This window comes from Phaseolus vulgaris, chromosome 7, assembly GCF_051622355.1.
Source record: "Phaseolus vulgaris cultivar YP4 chromosome 7, ASM5162235v1, whole genome shotgun sequence".
Taxonomy (NCBI): domain Eukaryota; kingdom Viridiplantae; phylum Streptophyta; class Magnoliopsida; order Fabales; family Fabaceae; genus Phaseolus; species Phaseolus vulgaris.
This window is the reverse complement of record NC_143504.1, coordinates 28,339,989-28,364,511: the sequence shown is the minus strand read 5'-3', so window position 1 is coordinate 28,364,511 and position 24,523 is coordinate 28,339,989.

The following is a 24,523-nucleotide window of genomic DNA, read 5'->3' as shown; positions in this document are numbered from 1 at the left end:
GGGGGCGAGAAGATGGAACCCCTGGGGCAATGTAGAGGCAAGTTAAAGACCTCCTCGCCGTCGAGCGAGTGCAGGAGAGAAAGAGAAAGGTCCTCAGTGCATCCATGGGGGAGGAGATGTACACCCTGGGCAAGTTGAGGCACCAGATAAAGTCCTTCTCGCCGTTGTGCGAGCTAAGGCCAGTCAAAGACCTCCTCGCCGTCGGGCGAGTGCGGGCGAGAGAAAGAAAAGGTCCTCAGTGCATCCAGGGGGGAGGAGATGTACACCCTGGGCAAGTTGAGGCACCAGATAAAGTCCTTCTCGCCGTTGAGCGAGTTCAGGCGAGTTAAGACCTTCTCGCTTATATGCGAGCTTAGGCAAGATAAATCCTTCTCGTCTCAAACGAGTTCAGGTATGGCGCAGAGGGTGGAAGAAGTATGGAAGGTGGCTAAGGTAGGTTCGAAGAGAACGCCTAGTCAGCCGATCTTTGTTCTGAAGTCCAGGAGGGTAAAGAGAGATCCCTAAAGGCGTCTCTGCCCCATGCGAAGGAACGATTGCCAAAGCATGAGGCTAGGAAGAGCTAATGGTACCAAGAGTTCTTGGCGATCGGGAAATATTAAACAGCGGCGAGAAGGTTAAAAGACTTGTTTGATAAAGTAGGTCGAGTGGGACGTTGTTTGAGCCAATAATTGTGTTACAGTTCGTTGCTTGAAGGGTATTCTTGTGATAAGGTTAGTTGCTTTAAGAGTACAAGTTGGTTAAAGTGATTTTTGCTTGAGTTTGAAGTGGTTCGAAGCAGTTAAGTCAAAAGGCCGTGTTTGCAAAATCGTTAAGTTATATCCGACAAAGTTAAACATGCAAAGAAGGTTAAAGCGCTTAAAGAAGTCAAGAGAGTGAATACCCAAACTTTGTCGTTGAGATAAGTATTTGTTAAAGGCATACATACAGGAGTTTTTATAGAATAATACAAGGGAAATCATAAAAGTAGCAGATGAGGTGGAGTTGATTAGTCTTCAGCAGGAACGACCTTTCCATCTACTACTTCGTTGTTCAACGACACCAGGCTGAGATCCAGATCGGGAAATAGGCAAGCGAATTGTTCCCGCGCAGCTTCGAATCCAGCAGCCAGAATCTGAGCAGAATTTAGCTTGAGTGCTTCGATTTGCCCCTGAAGTTCCTCAATCCGCTTCTTGAGGTCTTCGGTTTGCTCTTTCAGCTCTTTGTTCTGCTGTTCCAGCTCTTCAACCTGTTTTTTAAGTTGTCCGTTGGTCTCTTGAGCCTGGAGAAGGTCTTCAGTAACCTTCTTGGATTCCGATTGTGCTTGGGCCAACTCAGCAGCCATCTTTCCCTTCTCTTTGTTGGCCTCAGCAAGATCAGCCATGGCGTCGTCCCTCGCCTTTTCTACTTGCCCAAGTAGTTTCTCTCGGTCGATCGACCTCTGCTCCAGTTTTTGCACCTTAGCAGCGTCAGCTTGAATGTAAGCCTCCAGGTCGATCGCCTTGGCGCGAAGAGGCACGATTTTGCTTTCCAGCTCGACCTTCTCTTGGGCAAGATCGTGAACTTTGCGGCGAAGGTCAGTAGCCTCCTTGCGCGCCAGCCTGAGCTCGGTATTCATTGCATCCTCCACTCGGGAGTGTTCGATTTCTGCGAGCGTCAGGCTGAAGGACAACTTCTCCACCTCGATCTTCATAGTGTTGTTTTCGGTTTTGAGGTTGAAGAGGTCGTCCTGGAGCCTCCTGGTTGAGCCCTCCACAGCCCTGGTTATAATCGCTGGGATGTCCTCTGCTATGGTTTTCAGTTTGGCGGTCAGAGGTTCCCACATCCTTGTGACCTCAAGGGGAAGGTTTGCTGCTTGGAGAGGCGCCAGGTGGGCTTGTTGTGGGTTCTCGTCGCCACCTTCCTTAGCAGGATCTTCAGTGTTTGCTTCCTGGCGTGGCGACGGGATCGGGGATTCGGTGATTAGAATCGGAGAGGTGTGAGCAACCTCATCCCCGATTGGAACATCTCCTGCCGCGGAGGCGTTTGAAGGGGGACCCCCTCCGGCTGACACATACGGTGTAGAGGCGCTCGGGGGGTCCTCCAGGAAATTTGGCTCTTGGGCCTCAGCTGCAGGTGGCGCAGTGGCCAGTGGAACCGCTTGGACTGGTGAAGAAGGAGCCTGTGGTGTTGGCGAGGATGGAGGAGGAGCAGACGTTGATGGTGGTGTCGAGCTTGGAAGAGGTGGTGGGGCAGGTGGTGAAGATGGTGCCACCCTTTTCCTCTTCGTAACGAGGCCATCCTCGGTGACCTCGTCGTCCTCTTCTTCCTCCTCATGGACGACTTGAGGGGCTTTCCTTTTGGGTCTCTTAAGGACCAATTTTTTGCGTTGAGCGGGCTCCTTGGGTGGTGATCGCCCTTGGACAATGGCGGCCTCCACCGCCGAGTTGGGCACCGTTTGGGAACCGGTTGCCAACCCGTGGTTTCGGGCGAGTGACTTTAGTTCGGTGAGCATGTTCCTGGGCAACATGTTGTCTGCAGGGGACGGAGATGCATGGGTTAACTCAAGGAAAACAGATAAGTGCATAATGTAATAAATAGCAAAGCAGATGATATGTGCAGGAAAAGTAAAGCCAAAGTCTTGCGCATAACGCACAAGACGCCCAGAAACAGTTAAACAGGAGCAGTATTAAAGCAATAGTTCAAATGACCTAACCTATTTGAAATTCTAGCTGATCTTTGTAGAATTCAAAGCTGATCAGGGAGGTGGTGAGGAAAGTTATATTGGCATCCGCCACCTTCTTCCAGAAGAGACAAAGGTCTCTGTCCAATGCTCCCATGCTATCAGGACTTCTGGGCCTCCTGAAGCAGCTCTTGGACTCCTTTTTCCCCTTGTCCACCCAGTACAAGGGGAAGCCATCAAGAAGGAAGGTGTCCTTGTCGTTTGCACGTACCTGGACGAATTTCCCCTTCCAGTCTTTGTACGATTGCTGGAAGATGGTAAAAATGGATCTCCCAGCAATCGCATTCAAGCTGACCCACAGGCGATCTCCTGGGTGCTTGGCTTCGAAAAGGAACAAAAACACGTCCACCGACGCGGGCAACCCCAGGTGGGCGCACGTTACTTGGAAGGCTCGAACAAACGCCCAGCTGTTGGGGTGGAGCTGGGCGGCAGCAATGTTGAGCTCGGTAAGAAATTCCCTCTCGAATCGGGTGAGAAGGAACCTGAGCCTAACCTTCTTGAACAGATTCGTGTAGACAAAGCAGAAGGGCCCGTCGGCGCTTACTTTGTCATCAGCACACACGGGCAGGTCGGCGGGGCAAGGCAGCACCATCATCCTTTCGTTGTGCTCCTTGTGAAACGACTGGTAGATCTCGTCCCCCTTAGTCAGCCGCAAGACTGCCCCCGCAGTGTTCACAGAGGATATTTCTTTCAGAAGGGTTGAGTTAGCCCAGGGGTATAAAGTTTTGAAGTCTGGCGGAGGAACGGGAACTCCTCCAACGTTAGATGGAGTCGCCTGGGCCAGGGCAGATTGGGAAGACGCAGGCCTCTCAGCCTGCGAAGAGGGAGCGCCACGAACTTGTGTTGAGTCGTGTGCTTGTGAAGGAAGGTTTCGTGCTGATGGAGGGGGGTTCGGGGTAATCTTTGTGCGAGTCATGATAGCAACTGCAAAGGAAGAAGAAAGGAAAAATGATCAGGGGGTTACAGAGGCTGACTCGATCATAGAAGGAAGGTGAAAAAACGAACGAATGTAAGTTCGTTGCGACGATCGACAAAGCCCTAAGTTACGCAGAAGGAGAAATGGAAAAACAACCCACAGCGTATGCACCAAGCAGTTACAGGATGATGCAAATCGGTGAAAATGCAAGGAAAGCCAGCAGATGAAGGAAAGTAGTCACCTTTCGATGATCAGGAAGACGATGGAGGAAGATGGTGATCTCGAGCGTTGAAGAGCGTTGAGAGTTTTCGCAGAAGGAAGTTAGAGCGTTTGCAAGCACGAAGAAAGTGATGGAACAGTGAAGCGAAATGGGTTTAAGGGTTTTTCAAAATGGGTTTAGGAAGCGCAAACGGCAAATCAAGAGAGCCGTTGATGAAGCCACGTGTCGAGCGATGAGTGAGGGGTTTGGTGGGGCGTCAGAGCAGCAGAAGGTACAACCGCTTGGAATTCTGCGTCAAGGCCACGTAGATCGGTGTTAACGAAGGCTCTTTCAGTCTTTTCGCTAGACAAGTCTTCGCTTAAGACTGGGGGGCTTGTGTACCGCCCTGATGGTCGGGTGTGATGACGTGGCATCCTGCTACAGTGTAGGCGTGTTGACAAGGCGCCAGGTTGGCAGAAAGGAAGGAAGTCGGGGGGCACGTGTAGTCACCAGTTGTTAAGCTGGCGTTTTCCGACTTCCAGCTTACCAGAATGGGCGATCGCCAGGTTGAAGATGAAGTCGCCAGATGTAGACCCAGGCGACCAAGCAGTCGGAGATCGCCAGAACAAGCACATCGCCGAAGATGAAGGAGAAGCAGGTTACGAAGGCGACCGGCGAGACCACAGGGAAGGTGTATGAAGGCCCCTAACTCGCCAGTTCCAGTAGAGATCGCACTCCTAAGTTAGCTATGCACTGGGCAGTACCATGCATAAGTAACTTAGCCAAAATGAGAGTAGAAGCAGCGCCAAGTCAGGGAGCCTCCAGATGATGGCACGTGTACAGTTGGATGCGAGCCACGTGTCCGAGTCTGTAACTGCTAGGAGAGAGAAAGCCACCATGTATATAAGAGTTCTTAACAAACTTTCTGAGGTACGCACGTTCAGTTCATACACTTTACGCTTGCGAGTGATAGAGCTAACTGTGAGAGAGGATTTGCACGGTTCCAGTTCTCTTAGTTTTTGGTGAGACCGTCACTGACTTGAGCGTTGGAGTGCGATCGGCCGCAGTGGCGCCGCGCTGTTTCTTTGCAGGTTCTTGAGATAGATCCCGAAGAGGAACGGAGGTGAGAAGCGGTGCGCACGACGATCCTTTGACGAGGCAGTTTCCAGCGTTCCAGTCAACAGGCAGGATCAGCTGGCAAATGTCGTACTGGTGAAGAAGAGTAATGGGAAATGGCGCATGTGCGTCGATTTCACTGATCTGAATAAGGCTTGTCCGAAGGACTCATATCCTTTACCAAGCATAGATGCCCTGGTGGATAGTGCTGCAGGGTGTAAGTTGTTGAGTTTCCTGGATGCCTTCTCGGGGTATAACCAGATCAAGATGCATCCCATGGATGAAGAGAAGATTGCCTTCATGACCGAGAGATCGTGCTACTGCTACAAGGTGATGCCTTTTGGGCTGAAGAACACGGGGGCCACGTACCAGAGGTTGATGGATCGAGTACTTGCACCGATGCTGGGAAGGAATGTGCAAGCGTACGTAGATGACATGGTTGTGACCTCGCCAGAGAAAAGCAAGCACGTTGCGGACTTGGAGGAGTTGTTCACGACGATCGCCAAGTTCAGGTTGAAGCTGAATCCAGAGAAATGCATCTTTGGCGTGGAGGCTGGAAAGTTCCTGGGATTTCTCTTAACTGAAAGAGGAATAGAGGCCAACCCGGATAAGTGTGCCGCCATCTTGGCGATGAGGAGCCCGGCCACTGTGAAGGAGGTACAACAGCTTACAGGTCGGATGGCCGCCCTGTCTCGCTTCGTGTCAGCTAGCGGAGAGAAGGGCCACCCATATTTTCAGTGCTTAAGGCGGAATAACAAATTTGCCTGGACGAAGGAGTGTGAGGAAGCCTTCGTCAAGCTGAAGGAGTATCTAGCGAGCCCGCCGGTTTTGTGCAAACCGCTGGTGGGAACCCCTCTCAGGTTGTATTTTGCTGTAACTGAGAGGGCGGTGAGTGCGGTGCTCGCCCAGGACCAAGATCAGGCTCAGAAGCCTATTTATTTTGTTAGTAAGGTTCTCCAGGGCCCAGAAACGAGATATCAGGCCCTGGAGAAGGCTGCGCTGGCTGTGGTATTTTCGGCGAGGAGGTTGCGCCACTATTTCCATAGCTTCACGATACTGGTGATGACCGACCTGCCCATCCAGAAGGTCTTGAAGAAGCCCGACGTTGCGGGAAGGATGGTGAAGTGGGCAGTGGAGCTGTCGGAGTTTGATATTAAGTATGCGCCCCGAGGTCCGATTAAGGGACAGATCTTCGCAGATTTCGTGGTCGAGCTCTCGTCTGAAGCGACACGAGTTGAAGGGGACGATTTCCGTTGGGTGCTTTCAGTGGACGGATCGTCGAACCAGCAAGGTAGCGGTGTTGGAGTCATCTTGGAGGGACCCAACGGCGTGCTGATCGAACAATCTTTGAGGTTTGCCTTCAAGGCCAGCAACAAGCAAGCAGAGTATAAGGCGTTGATCCCCGGAATTTTGCTGGCCAAAGAGATGGGAGCTAGGGTGCTGATGGCAAAGAGTGACTCGCTGCTAGTCACGGGGCAAGTAACAGGCGAATTCCAGGCCAAAGATCCACAAATGGCGGCTTACCTGGAGTATGTCCAGGAATTCAAGAGTTCCTTTGCCTCCTTTGAAGTGGTGCATGTGCCCAGAGAGCAGAATGCCCGAGCTGACTTGCTGGCTAAGCTCGCCAGTTCAGGCAAGGGGGGTAGGCAGAGGACGGTGATTCAAGAAACTCTGAAGACGCCGAGAGCATTTGTAGCAGATCACCTGGTTCTTCAGATAAGCAAGTCGACGGAAAAAGCGGCGAGGAGTCACAGATCTTTAACTCAAGAGACCTTGAGGTCGCCAAGAATAAGAGCATGTCGGGGAGAGAAGGTGAACATGACGCAGGTCTGCACGACCCATGAGCCAGACACCTGGGTAACACAGTATAAGCGGTGCTTGGCAGATGGCCTTCTCCCGCTGGATCTGACAGAGGCCAGGAAGATAAAGAAGAATTCTAGCAAGTTCACGATGATTGATGGCGATTTGTACAGGTTTGGGTTCACTCACCCACTCCTGGAATGTGTGCATGGCGAGAAATGCACGAGAATTATGGCAGAGCTCCATGAAAGGATATGCAGAAGCCACGTCGGGGGTCGAGCTCTGGCCGCAAGGACTCTCCGTCCAGGTTACTACTGGCCAACGATGAGAGAAGATTGCAAGAGGTATGCGCAGTGCTGCAAGCAATGCCAGCAGCACGCCGATTGGCACAAGGCGCCTCCCGAGGAGTTGAAGTCGATTTACAGCCCTTGGCCGTTTCATACATGGGGAATCGACATCCTGGGATCATTCCCGCTGGTGATCAGGCAGATGAAGTACTTGGTGGTGGCGATTGAATATTTCACCAAGTGAATCGAAGCAGAACCAGTGGCCCAGATCACCGCACACAAGATCGAAGGTTTCGTGTGGAAAAACATTGTGTGCCGGTTTGGTGTGCCCAAGCGCCTGGTGTCGGACAATGGGACTCAGTTTGCAAGTCACCTGTTGAAGAAGCTGTGCGAAGGGGTGGGAATTCAACAAGTGTTTGCATCCGTCGAGCACCCTCAAACGAATGGCCAAGTAGAGTCCGCCAATCGGGTGCTGCTGAGGGGGTTGAAGAGAAGGCTAGAGAAAGCCAAAGGAAGTTGGGCTGAGGAGGTACCCCGTATAGTTTGGGCGTACCACACCACCGAGCAGTCAGGAACCCACGAGACCCCGTTCAGCTTGGTCTATGGGTGCGACGCAATGATTCCAGTGGAGATCCAGGAGAGCTCGCCGAGATTCCAGAACTTCGTGGAGGAAGACTCGAATGAGGAGAGAAGGTTGAACCTGGATCTACTGGATGAGGTCAGGGAAGAGGCGAGATTGAAAGCTGAGGCGGTGAAGAGAAGGATTGAACGAAGATATAACTTGAAGGTGATGCCGAGACAGTTCAGAGAGGGCGACCTGGTGAAGAGGAAAGCCCACCAGTACGAGATGGAGAATAAGCTGTCGCCTAAGTGGACGGGACCGTTCAGAATAACCGAGGCGCTCGGGAACGGCGCCTACCGCTTAGAGACATTGGAAGGAGGGGCGATTCCTCGCACTTGGAATGCCACGCACCTCAAGTTATATTACAGTTGAGAACTTTGTAAGTAAAACAAACACGAAGTTATATTACAATGTCTCTGTTAAAACAGTTTGAAGGGGGCACTCTTTTTTCCCTAAGGAGGGTTTTTAATGAGGTCACCCAATAAAGAAGAGTTTTCGAAGCTTAAGGTTGTTTTAGATTGCATGCTTTCTAAAAAGTTAAAGTCCTCAACGTCTTTCGGCGATCGGAGGCACCAGTTAAAGTTAAAGTCCTCATCGTCTTTCGGCGATCGAAAGCACCAGTTAAAGTTAAAGTCCTCATCGTCTTTCGGCGATCGGAGGCACCAGTTAAAGTTAAAGTCCTCATCGTCTTTCGGCGATCGGAGGCACCAGTTAAAAGACCTCAACGCCCTCGCGCGTTCTGAGGCGAGATAAAGACCTCCTCGTCGTCGAGCGAGTGCAGGCGAGGAAGAGTAAAAAGTCCTCAGTGTTTTTGGGGGCGAGAAGATGTAACCCCTGGGCAATGTAGAGGCACCAGCGAAAAAGTCCTCAGTGTTTCTGGGGGGAGAAGATGTAACCCCTGGGGCAATGTAGAGGCACCAGTGAAAAAGTCCTCAGTGTTTCTGGGGGGGAGAAGATGTAACCCCTGGGGCAATGTAGAGGCACCAGTGAAAAAGTCCTCAGTGTTTCTGGGGGGGAGAAGATGTAACCCCTGGGGTAATGTAGAGGCACCAGCGAAAAGGTCCTCAGTGTTTCTGGGGGAGAGGAGATGTAACCCCTGGGGCAATGTAGAGGCACGAGATAAAGACCTTCTCGCCGATGAGCGAGTTCAAGCGAGTTAAAGACCTTCTCGCCTATGAGCGAGTTCAGGCGAGTTAAAGACCTTCTCGCCTATGAGCGAGTTCAGGCGAGTTAAAGACCTTCTCGCCATTGAGCGAGTTCAGGCGAGTGAAAGACCTTTTCGCCAATGAGCGAGTTCAGGCAAGATAAAATCCTTCTCGTCTTGAACGAGTTCAGGTATGGTGTAGAGGGTGGAAGAAGTTTGGAGGGTGGCTAAGGCAGGTTCGAAGAGAACGCCTAGCCACCCGGTCTCTTGTTCTGAAGTTCAGGGAGGTAGAGAAGGATCCGAAAGGTGCCTCTACCCCCAGATGAAGGAATAATGGCCAAGTTATGAAGTCAGGAAGAAGCTGATATCGCCAAGAGTCTTTGGCGACCAGGAAAAGTTCGAACAATGGCAAAAAAGTCAAGACCCGTTTTCATAAGGCAGATCAAGTGGGCAGTGTCTTAAGCCATTAGTTGAGTTGAGGTTCGTTATTTGAAGAGCGATTTCACGCTAAGGTTCATTGCCTTAAGGTTGCAAGTTGTTAGAGTGCTTTTGTTCGAAAATCGGTGGTTCGAAGCAGTTAAGTAGACAATGGCGCTTACGAAGTTACTAAGTTGATTTCTTGAAGAAAATTGGGCAAGGAAAGATAAAGCAGACAAAGAAATTACAAGAAGAATACAAAGACCTTATCATAAAGTAAACATCAGTTTAAGGTACATGTACAGAAAGGGGGAAAGTCTATTACAATCATATGTAAGGAGAAAGCATAAAAGTAGTGGATGGGGGGAATCAATCAGTCTTCAGCAGGAACAACCTTCCCGTCCACCACCTCGTTATTGAGAGACACCATGGTAAGATCTAGATCGGGGTACAAGCAGGCGAACTGTTCCCGGGCGGCCTCGAATCCAGCAGCAAGAATCTGGGCAGAGCTCAGATCAAGTTCTTCGATCTGTTTCTTTAGCCCCTCGTTCTGCTGCTTCAGCTCTTCAACTTGTTTCTTAAGTTCTTCAATGGTTTCCCGAGCTTGAAGAAGGTCTTCAGCAACCTTCTTGGATTCTGCCTGCACCTGGCCCAGTTCAGCAGCGATCTTCCCATTTTCTTCGTGGGCTTCAGCAAGCTTGGCCACGGTGTCGTCTCTCTCTTTCTCCACCTTCCCCAAGAAGACCTCCCGATCGGCTGACCTTTTCTCGAGGTTCTTTACCTTGGCGGCGTCAGCTTTGATCAAGGCCTCCAGGTCAGCCACTTTGACGCGATAAGGTACCAGCTTGCTCTCCAGCTCGATCTTCTCTTGAGCCAAGAGCTGCACCTTATGGCGTAGATCGGTGGCCTCCTTGCGCGCCACCTGGAGCTCGGTGCTCATGGCATCTTCTACTCGGGAGTGTTCGATCTCGGCGAGTGTCAGATTGCAGGATAACTTCTCCGCCTCAATCCTTATGGTGCTATTCTCAGTTCGAAGTGCGAAGAGGTCATCCTGGAGCTTCCTGGTGGAACTCTCCACAGCTTTAGATATGATGGAGGGGAAGTCCTCCGCCATCATCTTCAGTTTTGCTGAGAAGGGCTCCCACACCCTTTTGACCTCAAGAGAGAGGTTTGCTGGTGGAGGCACCGAGGGGGCTTGTTGTTGGTTCTCGCCGCCACCTTCTTGAGTTGCTTGTTTAATGAGTGCTGCTTGGCGTGGTGGCGACATCGGGGATTCAGTGATGAAGATTGGAGAGTTGTGAGCACCCTCATCCCCGATTGGTGCGGCGTTTGCGGTTGAGGCATTTGAAGGAGGAACCCCTCCAGCTGATACATAAGGCGTGGAGGCGCTCGGGGGGTTCTCCATGAAATTAGGCTCGGCAGCCTCAACCACAGGGGGTGCAGACGCCAGCGGAATCGCTTGGACTGGCGAGGTGGGAGCTGGTGGAGGAAGCAGTGTTGGAGGCGGGGCAGGTGTGGATGGTGGTGTTGATGTTGGAAGAGGGGGTGGAGCAGATGGTGAAGAAGGCGCCACCCTCTTCCTCTTGGTGACGAGGCCATCTTCAGTCGCCTCGTCGTCTTCTTCTTCTTCCTCATGAACCACTTGAGGGGTTTTCCTCTTTGGTTTCCTGAGGATAAGTTTCTTGCGCTGGTTGGCGGGCTGGGCCTCGGAGGAAGTTGGGCCTTTGGGTGGCGATCTGCCCTGTGCAGCGGTGATCTCCACCACTGAGTTTGGCACGGTCTGGGAACCCGATGCCAACCCGTGGGATCGGGCGAGCGCCCTCAGTTCAACGAGTTTCCCCTGGCCCAACATACGATCTGCATAATGCAAAGATACATGGATTAGTTCAGAGAGAAGATAAACGCATAAGATAATGTGCAACAAAAGCAGATGAGTGATGCAGAAAGTAAAACCAAAGTCTTGTGCGCAACACACAAGTCGCCCAGAAACAGTTGGCAGAGGTAATGTTAAGGAAATAACTTAGACGTTGAGGTAAGTTCTAACCTATGCGAACTTCGAGTTGATCTTCGAAGAACTCGTAGGAGATGAGTGTAGTAGTGAGGAAAGTAATGTTGGCGTCTGCCACACTCTTCCAGAAGAAGCATAGGTCCTTGTCCAAAGCACCCATGCTGTCTGGACTCCTTGGCCTCCTGAAGCTGCCTTTGGACTCTTTGTTCCCCTTGTTTACCCAATACAAGGGGAAGCCGTCGAGCAGTGAGGCGTCCTTGTCGTTTGGGCGCACTTGGACAAACTTGCCCTTCCAGTCTTTGTAAGATTGCTGGAAAATAGAGAGGATTGACCTCCCAGCAATCCCGTTAAGGCTCACCCACAGGCGATCGCCTGGGTGTTTGGCTTCGAAGAGGAAGAGAAAGACGTCCACTGACGCTGGCAGCCCCAAGTGGTCGCACATGATCTGGAAGGCCCGCACGAACGCCCAGCTGTTGGGATGGAGCTGGGCGGCGGCGATGTCGAGCTCGGTAAGTAACTCTCTTTCAAAGCGAGTGAAGGGAAACCTAAGTTTCACCTTCTTGAACAGGGTGGTGTATATGAAGCAGAACAACCCGCTGGTGCTCCCGTTGTCGTCGACGCACACTGGCAAGTCGGGGGGGCAAGGTAGCACCATCATCTTCTCGTCGTGCTCCTTGTGGAACGATAGGTGAGGCTCGTCCCCTTTCTTCAAACGAAGAACTGCCCCAGCAGAGTTTACTGAGGAAGTTTCCTTCAGCAAGGTCGGGGTGGCCCATGGGTATAGTTTTTTGAAGTCTGGGGTAGGAACGGAGGCTCCTCCGGCGACAGGTGGAGTAGCCTGGGCCAGGTTAGAGCGGGAGGGTGCAGGCCTCTCAGCCTGGGAAGAAGAAGCACCAGGTGCTCGCGGTTGGTTGTGTGCTTGAGATGAGGGGTTTCGTGACGAGGGAGGAGGATTTGGGGTGATCTTTGAGCGAGCCATCTGCAAAGGAAGAAGAAAAGCAAAGGTGATCAGGGTTCGCAGAGGCTGACTCGATCGTGGAGGAAGGGTGAAAAACAAACGAACGAAGGTTCGTTGTAACGAAGATGAAGCCCTAAGTTACGAGAAAGGAGAAACAGGAAAAACAGCCCACAGCGTATGCACCAGACAGTTAAAGGATGATGCAAATCGGTTAAAATGCAGGAAAAACCAGCAGAAGAAGTAAAGGAAGTACCTTTTTATGATCGGAAGAGTGATGAAGGAAGTTGGTGATTCAAGAGGTTGAAGAGTGTCAAAAGCTTTTGCGGAAGAAAGTTGAAGTGTCTGAGAAAACGAAGAAGTGATGGAACAGTGAAGAGAAATGGGTTTAAGGGTTTTTCGAAATGGGTTTGGGAAGCGCAAACGACAATTGAAGGTAACCGTTGATGAAGCCACGTGTCGAGCGATGGGAGGAGTGTTTGGAGGAGCGTCAGGAAAGCAGAAAGTACAACCGCTTGGAATTCTGCGCCAGCGCCACGTAGATCAGTATTGACGTGACTCCTTTAGTCTTTTCGCTGGACAAGTCTTCGCTTAAGACTGGGGGGCTTGTGTACTGCCCTGGTAGTCGGAAGTGATGACGTGGCATCAAGCTACGGTATAGGCGTGTTGACGAGACGCCAGGTTAATAGAAGGGAAGGAAGTCGGGGGGCTCATGAAGTCGCCAGTTATTAAGTTGGCGTGCTCCGATCTCCAGCACACCAGAACCGGCGGTCACCGGGTTAAAGATGAAGTCGCCAGATGTAAACTCAGGCGACCAAGTGATTAGAGATCGCCGGAGCAAGCACATCGCCGAAGATGAAGGTGGTGCAGATTATGAAGGCGGTCGGCGAGACCACAGGGAAGGTGTGTACGAAGGCACCCTAGCTCGCCAATCCAATAGAGATCGCACTCCAGGACAGCTATGCACTGAGTAGTATCATGCATAAGTAACTTAGCCAAAGGAGAGTCAGAAGCAGCGCCCAAGTCAAGGAGGCTCCAGATGATGGCACGTGTACAGCTGGATGCGAGCCACGTGTCCAGATGTGTAACTGCCAGGAGAGAGAAAGTGCCCAGGTATATAAGGGTTTCCCAACAAACTTCTGAGGTACGCACGTTCAGATTGTCTTCTTTACGCTTGCGAGTTCTAGAGAATACTGAGAGAGAACTGGTTCACGGTTCCTTGAGAGTTCTTGAGTGTTGCTCTTAGTATTTGGTGGTTCAGTCACTGACTTGGGCGTTGGAGTGCGATCGGCCGCAGCGGCGCCGCTCTGTTCTTTTGCAGGTTCTTGAGGTGGATCGCGGTGAAGGACGGAGGTTGACGCGGCGCACACGTCGATCCAAGTTTGACGAGGCATAGCTCCAGCGTTCTGGTCAACAGGCAGGATCAGTAACACCGTATCCATGATCGCTTGTGAGAAAGGCATGGGACATGCCCTAAGCGGTACAGGTGGGCAACGTTCTTCCGTCATGCGCTCCCCTACTTGTTGCAAATCCCTGCGCAGTTCTTCATTGGCCCTGCGCACTTCTGCGTTGGCTACTCGTGACGCGGCAATTTCAACCCTATACGTCGCCACTTCTATTTGGAGTGCACGCATTGTCTCCAAGATTTGCTATGTGGTTACGTTGTCCCCTCCGGGGGGCGCAACTCCTACGGGTCCAGCAGTTCCTTGCCTCGGACTCCTCATATTGTTGGTAAAGACTCCTAACGTGATTGCGAGTGGGATCTCTTTTTAACGAGCCCCACGGTGGGCGCCAAATGTTCCCGCCGGTTGACTCCAATAGCTACTTTGGCCCTTGTATCTCCGCCTGAGAATCCTCCGTCCTTGATCAAGAAACCTCTCACCTGCAAAGACAAAAGGGGCACCCTAGCGGCCGTTTGCACTCCGACGCTCAAGTCAGTATTAGGGCAAAGAAACACCAAGAGTGTATATTAGCTTCAGTCTTAGAAACTGTGTACCTTACTAGGGTTCTTGGCACCCTTTATATAGGCTGAAACTAGGGTTTACCTTTGTGCTGTTACCCTTGTTTAGGGTTCCTTGGAGAGCATCCTTGCACCGCTATTCACAGAATATTAGCATATTTGGCACATGAACGTCCCTTAACTGTAGTGCAACGAATAACAGAGTGGCCGCTTGGGTACCAACTTGTGCACCTAATCTCTAGCGCCATCTGCTTTGTGGGTGCCCTAAGTATTCAAGTGCAATGCATGCAGCTTTCCTTGGAAACCCTAACCCTAATGGGCTTTAACGCCTCCCCGGATTATTCACACGTGTTGCGCCTTCATGCGTCATGCACACCACGTGCATGGATCCCTCGTCACTTAGGCTTCCCACATATCTCATGTCTTTAACTGTTAACTTAGCATAACTCTAGGGCCCACCTTACGTGGCCCTACACAACGTTCAGACCACCGATGTCCGATATCGATCTCCAACATCAGGCTTAGGATACCAATATCCAAAGACTAACCAATCCCTTGGTAGGTGCGTCTGGGGTCCACCTGACGTGGCCCCTTTCCATTACCAAGCATCGGTGCGCGATGTCTGAGGTCAGTCTCTGAGTCAATGATCAAGGACTGGTCGGAACATATACTAACAAACAATCAAACAATTATATTGTACATTAACAGAAAAGACAAACAATTTTATAATTGTACATTAACAATTTTTACTAACATCCTCTCTCAAACTCAAGGAGAAGATTTTCCGGAAGAAAAATTCTTCACATTGAATTTGTTTCGAAGAAATGTAAATCGAGTTGCATATAACTGATCAAGAGCATGAATACGATAAATGCAGATTTGTTTGGTTAAAATCTTCTCTCACAAAAAAAAAAAAGAATCAATATCCATGTGTTTAGTACAATTATGAAAAATTGAATTGTGAGTAATAGTTACAACACTTTGATTGTCACATAAAAGTATTGGAGTAGTGAAGGAAATTTGTACTTTTGTGAGTAAAATGCATGAAAGTTTAGTAGAGGTTTGAGCCAAACTTATATATTCTATCTCAGTAATGGAGGAAACCATAACTTGATGTTTCTGAGACAATTAAGATATTAAATTAGGACCAATAAAAATGGCTTCTCCTGAAGTAGAACATCTGTCATCAATATCTGATGCCCAATTAGCATTGAACAAATCTTTTAATGATAAAAATGTAATTGATGAGACTTTTTTTTTAAGAAATTGTAATATGCATTTCCCCGCCACCCAGTGAGAATCAAGAGTTTTAGCCATGAATTGACAAACTTTGTTCACAGTAAATCTTATTTCTGGTCTAATTAATGTGCCATAGTACAAAGCATCCACCGAACAAATCAACACTAATCTTGGAAATTTTGCAATTAGAAATTGTACTGGGATGACCGACCGGTCCAAGGACCCGGTCAACCCACATGTCAAGACCATACTTTAAGGTACGAGGTCGACCATGTGTCACACGTAGCCGACCGACACCGAGTGCTCAAGTCAAAGGTTGACCCAATTAACGAAGGTTAACCCATGGTTAGGAAACGACCTAATCCAACCCTAATTGCTAAACAACCCCCTAATCCGGCCCAACAGCGAGGGCCCATCAAGGTAATATAAATATCACGCATTCCAAGGAATAAGGTACGTCATTATCTACAGTATTCCAGCCAGCCGAATACGATACCCCACTGACTTGAGCGTTGGAGTGCCATCTGCAGGTACCCCACCCGCCTGAGGAGTCATCCGGCGAGAAGAACCGAAGGAGGAAGTGAGGTACGACCGACCGAGCGACATTCGAAGACGATAGTTCTCCCAGTCCCCAACCTCATTCGAGAACAATTGGCGCCCACCGTGGGGTCGAGGAGAGCCAGCAACAACCACAGCAGTAGATGGTATCAACCCGCAGCATGGCAAGCATGACCGAAGCAGACCAAACAACAATGATGATGGCCCTTCAGAAGGAGCTAGCAGAGATGAAGAAGGCACATGAGGAGACGGCTAAGAAGAATGAAGAGGAGATCAAAAACCTCCAAGAAGAAAACAAGCGGATGAAAAGATTGGTCGAGGGGGTGCCATCCCTCGCTGTGACTAATCAGGCCGGCAGGTCCCACGCTACCGGGGCCAGCGTCCAGGCCGAGAAAGACACCAAGAATGATTTCACCCTGGAGATGGATGGGGAATCCCACACCAGCAAGACCATCAACACCACCGCTCCAGCGGGCCCGGACCGGCGCCATCCCTTCACTGACCGTGTCATGAAAACCCCCTTGCCAGACAAATGGAAAGGCTTTAACAGGGACCGTTATGATGGGACGACCGACCCAGATGAACATGTGGACGCGTACACGACCCATATGAGCCTGTACACCACGGACGACGCAGTATTCTGCCGAGTCTTTCCAACCTCACTGAAGGGCAGCGCTCTGAGCTGGTTCACCAAACTCCCAGCACACTCAATAGACTGCTTCGAAACACTGGTAGCTAAGTTTGACATCCAGTTCGCAACCAGCCGCCCCCACCATCTAACATCCATAGCCCTGGTCGGCATTCGTCAAGAGAGGGGAGAGTCCCTCCGAACGTTCATTGACCGGTTCAGCAAGACCGCTATGAGCATTCGCAACCTCAGCCCTGAGGTGGCGATGCACCACATGCTGACCGCCCTCAGACCCGGCCCGTTCGCTGACAGCCTGTGCATGCAGCCTGCTACCAATCTAGATGACCTTAGACGCCGAGCGGCCAAGTTCATGCAGCTGGAGGAACTTCGTGAATTCAGAAACAACGCCCGAGCCGAGGCAAGCGGGGAAAAGAAAGAAGATAAAGAACGGCCAGGAAGGTCCCGAACCGGTCAGGACCAAAAAAGGGACAATCGCGGACCCCGTTTCTCTCGCTACACACCTTTGAACGCGGAGAGGAGCAAAATTTTACAAGAGACCCTGAGCGCTGAGTTAATACCACCGCCCCGAAGGGCCTTGAGCCCAGAAAATGCCGACCGCAACAAACGATGCTGGTACCGTAAGAATATCGGCCATTCAACCGAGGAGTGCCAAGCCTTGAAGGACAAAATTGAGGAACTTATTCAAGTCGGGCACCTCAGGCGCTTCGTGCGCGGAACCCGAGAAACGCGCCACTCCCCATGCAAGGAGCAAACAGTCAGGAGACGAGACCGAAGCCCCCCAGGCCCACGAGATGGCGAGAGGCGGGGAGACCGACGGGGACGAAGAGACGACCCCCCACAAACCGACGCCCGCAGAGGCCGAGAAGTGATTAATACCATAGCCGGAGGGTTCGGTGGCCGAGGCAGTACCAACAGCGCACGCAAGAAGCACCTCCGCGCAGTCCACCAAGTAAATCTTGTCTCCGTCCGACCAAGGATGCCACCAATCATGTTCACAGATGAAGATTTCAAGGGGATAGACCCAACCCAGGACGACCCCATGGTGATATCGGTCGACATCGATAACTTCACTATCAAAAAGACCCTCGTGGACCAGGGGAGCTCGGTCGACATATTGTACTGGAAGACCTTCAAAGCCATGAGAATAGCGGAGGAGGAAATGATGCCCTACAACGACCACGTGGTCGGCTTCTCAGGGGAGCGCGTAGGGACGAGAGGGTACATAGAGCTGTACACGACGTTCGGCCTGGAAGGGGCCAGCAAAACCCTCAAGATCAGATACCTGGTCATAAACGCCAACACGTCTTACAACATCCTCCTCGGCAGGTCGTCCCTCAATAAACTTGGAGCAATCGTCTCCACACCCCATCTGGCAATGAAGTTCCCTTCCCTCTCGGGCGACATCCTGACCATACATGTAGATCAAAAGGTCGCCCGAGAGTGTTACGCCGAAAGCCTGCGGGTCGAGCCCACACAACAGGGGCCCAGCGGCAGCCGCTCGCCCAGGCGAAAGATAGCCGGCCGTGGTAGAAGTCCCCGCCGACACTCACCCCAACCCAAGAAGGGCATCACCATGGCAGACCTGGATCCCAGGGAGATTGAGCCGAGACTTGAGGCCAAGGACGAGCTGCGACAAGCCGAACTCGATGGGAAGGATCGGTATATAAGCATAGGCACGACAATGGCCGCCGCCGATGCAGACTTCGTTCACCAAACCCTCAAGAGAAACGTAGACCTTTTCGCGTGGACGATGGCCGATGTACCAGGCGTCCACCCGGACATCATCACCCATCGCCTCTCGGTATATAAAGAAGCCCGACCGATCGCACAAAAGAAGAGGAACCATGGAGAAGACAAGCGGCTGGCCGCCAGAAGTGAGGCCGAGAAGCTCTTGAAAGCCGGCTTCATAGCCGAGGCACGATACTCCACTTGGCTAGCCAACGTCGTGATGGTTAAAAAGCCGAGCGGCAAATGGCGAATGTGCGTAGACTACAAGGACCTCAACAAGGCGTGCCCCAAGGACTCATATCCCCTTCCCAACATCGACCGGCTCGTAGGCGGAGCGGCCGGCCACAAGATATTGAGCTTCCTGGATGCCTACTCCGGTTACAACCAGATCAGCATGCACCATAGCGATAGGGGTAAAACGGCCTTCACGACGGACGGTGCAAACTACTTCTACAAGGTGATGCCGTTCGGCCTAAAAAACACCGGGGCTACCTACCAGAGGCTCATGGACAAGATTTTCAAGGGGATGATCGGCCGAAGCGTAGAGGTCTACGTGGACGACATCGTGGTAAAGTCCGACTCGTGCGGCCAACACATCAAAGATCTACAAGAAGTCTTCGACGCTTTAAGAAAGGTCAACATGCGCCTTAACCCCGAGAAGTGCGCATTCAGCGTCGAAGGCGGCAAGTTCCTCGGCTTTATGCTGACCCACAAGGGAATTGAAGCAAACCCCGACAAGTGCAAGGCCATAACGGAGATGAGGAGCCCGAAAAACTTGAAAGAAATTCAACATCTGCTGGGCCGACTGACAGCACTCTCCAGATTCGTACCCCGCCTCGCCGAACGGATCAGGCCGATAGCCGCAATGCTCCGCAAAACTTCGAAATTCAGCTGGAATGAGGAGTGCGAGCAAATCTTTGGCCAGCTCAAAGAATTCCTGTCCTTGCCGACCGTCATCCAAAAGCCCCGCCTGGACCTACCCATAGTAGTCTACTTAGCGGTATCGGAGGAGGCGGTTAGTGCCGCCCTTGTCCAGGAGGTAGACCACGAAGAACACCCGGTATACTTTGTCAGCCGGACGCTCCACGCAGCCGAGACCCGGTACCAAATGATAGAGAAGGTGGCACTGGCCCTAGTGCTGACGGCAAGGCGAATGCGCCCATACTTCCAGAACCACGAAATCAGGGTAAAGACCAACTATCCCATATATAAAATTTTGTCTAAACCCGATCTTGCAGGACGAATGATAGGGTGGTCGGTCGAGCTTTCAGAGTTCGACATCAAGTACGAACCGAGGGGCGCCATCAAATCCCAATGCCTAGCGGATTTCGCAGCCGAGCTCCCCAAGAACACAGAAGTCTCAACCAAATGGGTCCTCTACGTGGACGGCTCTTCCAATAAAGCGGCCTGCGGAGCCGGGGTCGTCCTCGAAGGGCCTGGGGATTTACTGATTGAGCAAGCCCTCCAGTTCTCCTTCAAGGCAACGAACAACCAGGCGGAATACGAGGCCATACTGGCCGGCCTCAACTTGGCGAACGACCTGGGCGCGCGAGAGGTCGCATGCAAGAGCGACTCCCAGCTGGTCGTCGGCCAAATCAAAGGAGAATTCGAAGTCAAGGAGCCCCTCCTCCAACGATATTACCACACCGTTCGTAACGTCATGGCCAAGTTCGACGCGGTGGCGGTCCAACACATACCACGAGAGGAAAACGAGCGCGCCGATGCACTCTCTCGCCTGGCATCCACGAAAAAACAAAGCCACCATCGATCGGTCGTCCAGGTACGACTAGCACGGCCGAGTGTGGGCGACGCCGAGTGCATGACAGTCACCGAGACCCACACATGGATGACCCCAATCACTCAGTACTTGGAGCATGGGACATGCCAGCCGGGGGAAGAGAAGAATATCAGACGGCAGTGCGCCCGGTACACCATGATCGGTCAGGATCTATACCAAAGAGGGTACTCCACACCACTCCTAAAGTGCCTCACCAAGGAGCAATCCCAATATGTGCTGCAAGAGATCCACGAAGGGGCATGCGGGAGCCACTCCGGAGCCCAAACGATGGCAGCCAAAATAATCCGCAGGGTATTATTGGCCGACCGTCCACGGAGACAGCGCCGACTACGTCAAGAAGTGCCAAAAATGCCAAGAGTTTGGCCCTCTCCACCACCGAAAACCAGAGGAACTGCATAGCATGACGTCGCCCTGGTCGTTCGCTATGTGGGGAATGGACATCATCGGCCCATTCTCCCCAGGCAAAGGCCAGACTAAACATCTGCTGGTCGCGGTGGATTACTTCACCAAGTGGATAGAGGCCGAACCACTAGCCACAATCACCGCCCGAAACGTCCAAAACTTCGTATGGAAAAACATAGTATGCCGGTCCGGCATACCACACTCAATAGTCTCCGACAACGGCCGACAGTTCATCGATCAAGGCCTCATGACCTTCTACGGCGACCTCGGCATCAAATCCCTCACAAGCTCAGTCGAGCACCCAAAGACGAACGGACAAGCTGAAGCGGCCAACAAGGTCCTGTTGAACGAACTAAGGAAGAGGCTCGGCACGGCCAAGGGAAGATGGACGGAGGAACTGCCCGAGGTCCTATGGGCATACCGCTGCACCCCACAATCCACCACACAAGAAACCCCTTACAGCCTCACGTACGGCACCGAGGCCATGATACCAGTAGAAGTCGGGGAGCCATCCATCCGACGCCAACTCTTCGACTTATCCCTCAACAAGGAACGTCTGGCGGTCGGCCTCGACCTCTTGAAAGAGCTTCGAGATAAGAGCAAGATACGAGAAGCAGCGTGCAAGCTCCGAGCGGCAAGGAGATACAACTCGAAGGTCCAGCCCAGAAGCTTTCAGCAAGGTGACCTCGTCTGGAGAATGCGCAGCAACGCTAGGAAGTCGGACGGCAAGTTCTCATCAAATTGGGAGGGACCATTCCGAATCCGAGAAGTGGTTGAAGGGGGAGCTTACCATTTAGAGCACCTATCGGGAAAAATTGTACCTAGGACGTGGAATGCCACGCACCTAAAATTTTATTTCAGCTAAACATGAATAAAATATACGCACTCTTTCCTCGCCCGGCCTGTCTATCGGTCGGAGAGGTTTTAACGAGGCGTTTCATATATAAGTGTATACAATGAACGACAATAACGGTTCGGCCAGGACGAAGCCTTAACCGGCATACCCTCCCGAACCCGTACCCACTTGGCCAGGACGAAGCCTTAACCGGCATACCCTCCCGAACCCGTACCCGCTCGGCCAGGACGAAGCCTTAACCGGCATACCCTCCCGAACCCGTACCCGCTCGGCCAGGATGTAGCCTTAACTGGCATACCCTCCCGAACCCGTACCCACTCGGCCAGGATGTAGCCTTAACCGGCATACCCTCCCGAACTCACTCGGCCAGGATGTAGCCTTAACCGGCATACCCTCCCGAACCCACTCGGCCAGGATGTAGCCCTAATCGGCATACCCCCCGAGACATACACAACGATCGGCACAATCACGGTTGATTTTAGCTATCACAACGATCGCTAAAGGGACGACCGACTTACCGAACTCTGTTACAATCACTTGGCTGATTTTAGCTATCACAAGTTACTCAATTAGTTACGCCTACCGACTGGTTACTCCGTTCTTTTTACTTCGTTAATGTTACGAGTTAAGTATAAGGGTTCAAATCCGTTCGGCTAGTAAAGGCTCGATCGTCCAGAAATGCAGAAATAATTGAAGAAAACTGATAACATTAAATTGAAGAAAGGTGGGGGCCACACCCCGGCCCCAAGGGTCTAAAAGTAAAGCTGACCGCCTAATCTACGATATTCAACACCTCATTAGAGGGGTCAACTTCAACTTCTTCAACTTGAGGAGGACCGGCCGCGGCAGGGACCAGACGGCCATCCAAAACTTCCATGTCTTGGTCAAATTGACCAGATGGAGGTGGACCGCCATACAGCACCTCAGCCTGTCGGACGGCGAGATCGAAGCTTTGGCCGATGAGCACCATGGTGTCCTCCATGGTCTTCAGAACTTCGGCCTCCGCCACCCTCCTGGCCTCGCTTTCGGCCAAAGCTTCCTCCTCCTTCAAGCGGGCCCGACGGTCGGCATCTTCCAACGCCTTGCGAAGGAGAATAACCTCCGCAGCCTTCTCGGCATCGGCCCTCTCCAGCTCGGCCACCCTTTGCTGACGCAGCTCCAGCTCGGTCCCCTGCGCACACAACTTCTTTTCGTAAGTTGTGTTGGCCTCCACGGCCTGCTTCAGGTTATGGCCGGCCTCCTGGAGTTCGTGTTCGAGGCGCGATATGTCCTCGACCCGGCTTCTCCGAGCGTCTGCGCCCCGGCGGGCCAAGAATAGACCCCAGCAGATCATCTCGATGCCGCCATCCAGGAGGTCGTCGTCAGGGACCGACCGGATCTCACCCTCAATGTTGGAGGGCAATTTGAAGCTCACGGCCCTAGAGAAAGACCGGTCGTCCCCAAGAACGAGCATCGATCCGCCCGCCGTAGCCAAAGGCACCGCCACCCCCGTCGGAATTGGGCGGTTGAAGTCGTCGGTAGGGGGGGCAGTCGGCCTAGATGACCGCGCTGGAGGGGGGGTGGGCATTTGACCCGCCGCCCGAACCGTTCGGGCAATGTTGCCGCCCTCGCGGCCACGCTTCTTGGAGGGGCCAGCCTCCTCCGCCCGGGGCTTAGCACTGGTGGCCCCTCTCTTCTCGTTTAGCTTGTTTTTGAATGAATGCAACATCCCAACGGCTTGGGGGACTTCTCTCTTGGCGATTTCTACAAACAAACGAAGAACGGTCAGTCGGAACATGGCATAAAAAAAACAAAAAGACCAAGTGCATGAAAAAGAACATACCCTCGAAAGCCTCCGCGCGATCGGTCGCATTGTACAGCGACATGAGCGGTCGTGCGGGGAGCTTCCTGGGGAGACTATCAAATAAAGAAAAAACGAGCTGCTCGTGCTCGCTCGGATGCGCCGGCCTCGGCCAATCCGTTATCTTTGTCGGACTCCTTGACCAAAAAAGGGGGAAGCGGGACCGGCCAACCTCATCAAAAAAATAGCGTGTCCCGGCCGGCTCCACGTACACTTTAAAGAACTTCTCCTTGAAGTTCTTATAAGAGGCCGTGAAGGGCTTGAACAAAACACTACCCACCCGGCTGACCAGCGATTGCCAACTGGCAAGCTTGGCCGGGTATGACGAGTAGAAATGTAGAAAGCAGGAAGGAAGAGGGCGCAACCCAAACGTCCGGCAAACAATGCGGAACGCTTGCATCGACGCCCACGAGTTGGGGTGAAGCTGAGTCGGAGCCACGTTCAGCTCCTTCAGAACCCCGGCCGTAAAGGCATCAAAGGGCAGAGACGCATGCAAGTCTGAAAAAAGACAAGCATACATGAAGAAAAAAGGAGGCTCGGTAGATGACCGCTCCCGATACACACGGTCCTCCAAAGAGCAAGGACCGAACGCCATCAAAGATTCCTCGGCCGAAGCCTTTAAGACAGGAACCTCATCCAAAAATCCGGCAACGGAGGCGTCGGTAAGAAAAGAGGACGACACCTCACATACCCGGGGATCTACCCAGGCCGGCCCCACATGGGGGCGCGGCCCCTCAAAAGGGGCCGAGCGGTCGGACGCATTACCAGCGTCCTCCTTCACCAAGCCTGGAGAGGGGACCCTCTCCACTTCCCCGACCGGGGAAGCCTGGCCAGAAGAAGAAGAAGAAGAAGAAGAAGAAGAGGAAGAAGACGAAGACGAACAAGCCGGGGGAGACTCGGCAAGGACAGACATAACTAACCTTGAAGATGGACGAGGGAAGCAACAGAAGACGGTCGGATTGGTAATAGGTGTCGGAGCTCAAGCAAAGATAACGCGTGGAATGCTACTATTCTCAGCCCCTATTTATAGCCCGGGAGGGCCTCGGAATTCCAAACGTCACAAGAACCCCAACCGTTGGATTCGTTTGATCCAACGGTTCGCATCGCTTCGCGCTCAGAAAAACCCCTCATTAATGCGCGTCATGTCAATCGCTCAGACGCCCCCAAACATCACTTCATTCATCATTACACAAACCGACCGAGGCCCATTCTTCAGACTCTTCGGCTGTACCACTTCTCGAGCCTAGGAGGCAACTGTACTGGGATGACCGACCGGTCCAAGGACCCGGTCAACCCACATGTCAAGACCATACTTTAAGGTACGAGGTCGA